The sequence below is a fragment of the Mandrillus leucophaeus genome, unplaced genomic scaffold (genome assembly GCF_000951045.1).
Source record: "Mandrillus leucophaeus isolate KB7577 unplaced genomic scaffold, Mleu.le_1.0 Scaffold3, whole genome shotgun sequence".
Lineage (NCBI taxonomy): Eukaryota > Metazoa > Chordata > Mammalia > Primates > Cercopithecidae > Mandrillus > Mandrillus leucophaeus.
In genome coordinates this window covers 1680479-1682234 of record NW_012103142.1, presented here as the reverse complement: position 1 = coordinate 1682234, position 1756 = coordinate 1680479, and the positions used below count along the sequence as shown (strand labels likewise).

The window sequence follows — 1756 nt, the reverse complement described above, 5'->3', positions numbered from 1 at the left end:
AGGATGGTCTCGATCTCCTGACCTCGTGATCTGCCTGCCTCAGCCTCCCAAAGTACTGGAATTACAGATGTCAGCCACCACGCCCGGCCAAGAATAGGCATTTTTAACAAGACCCACCGGCTCCCAAGTGACTGAGATTTAGGGAATTAGACTCTTGAGATACTAGCTTAAGGATACACACAAGGATAGATGAACAGTGTGCTGATTATGGACTTGTTTAGCTTTTGGCCACATCAGGTCTGGTGAGAGAAAGGAAATATTCACTTATTCTCTCTACTCTTGACCTCTTCCATCTCATTCTGTCTCTGTCTCTCTGACACACAGAGACACACACACAGACACACACACACACTCTTTTTGGAGGAAATGAACATTTTACTTTTGGGGATGCCTTTACAGCAGGCTGCTATTATCAGTTACAAAGAGTTGCTTTCTAGTGATTCCTGTTTAGGGCTTTCTGTTTTGTTTTGATTTGCTTTCTTTTTCAAGCAGGCATCTTTGATGTTCCTAACCAGTTAAGCACCTGACAGTCAGCTGATTTTTCCTTTTCTGTAGAAACTCACTTTAAAGTATCCCAGAAGTTCTGCAGTGTGAGATTCGAGGAGATTGGAGGCAAATGAGTTCAGTGAAATTCTACGGGCCCTCTGAAAGGAGGCCCCTGGGTTGTCATCACTTGTTAGCATGGCCCTTCAAAATTCAAACTGGCTTTCCAGGCATTTTCCTTTCCAGGATAGCTCCCCTTTGCTAGCTTCAGGAAACAGCTTTTTAATTTTCTCCTTGAAGGTCTATTTTTGACACAAAGGCTTCATTTTTCATAGAACCCTGCAGCTTTTCTACGTTTGGAGGCCTGGCAAAGGCATCAGACATGTGACCCTCCTAGGCAGGTCTGCCCTTGAAAAATGTATGCTAAGGGGAGGGCTGAGCCCTTCTTTCTCCCTTCCCAGATGCCTGCCTGGGCCCACTGCCGAGGACCCCGGCCAGCTGTCGCATGTCCAGCCAGAGCAGCATTACCCACGGTATGTAGAGCCGACCTGTGTCTCATCTTTTCAGGGTCAAGCTCAAGCAGACAAGTTATTTTTCTGATAAGTGACTCCTATTACTGGGAAAGGACCAGATGAGTGCCATTTATCCTTAAAAAAAACCCCATATATATATACATATAAAAAAAATTATTCATTCACAGACATTTTTCATTTATGCCAAATGTTTGTCTCTACCAGACGCAGTATACTTCATGGTAACAAAACCAAAGGGCCAATTAAAAAACAACACTTTGTTGAAATACAATTTACATGCAATAATATTCACCCATTTAAAGTGTACAGTTTGGCGGGGCGTAGTGGCTCATGCCTGTAATCCTAGCACTTTGGGAGGCAAAGGTGGGTGGATCACTTGAAGTCAGGAGTTCTAGACCAGCCTGGCCAACATGGCAAAATCCCATCTCTACTAAAAATACAAAAAAATTAGCCGGGTGTGGTGGTGTGCGCCTGTAATCCCAGCTACTTGGGAGGCTGAGCCTGGATAATTGCTTCAACCGGGCAGGTGGAGGTTCAGTGAACCAAGATTACACACTGCACTCCAGCCTGGGTGACAGAGCAAGACTCTGTCTCAAAAAAAAAAAAAAGTGTACAGTTTGATGAGATTTGATAAATGCATATATCCATGTAACTGTTACCACAATTCAGATATAGAACAATTCCATTAACCCAACCCAAAAGATCCACTCATGCCCCTTCTCAGTCAATTCTCTGGGCCC

At 44.1% G+C, this 1756-nt stretch overlaps 1 pseudogene; it reads right to left on the bottom strand.

Annotated features, from left to right (window-relative positions):
- The window catches only part of LOC105544391, a 5149-nt pseudogene extending 4466 nt beyond the window's left edge, over positions 1-683 (bottom strand).
- Between the last annotated feature and the right edge of the window lie 1073 nt (positions 684-1756).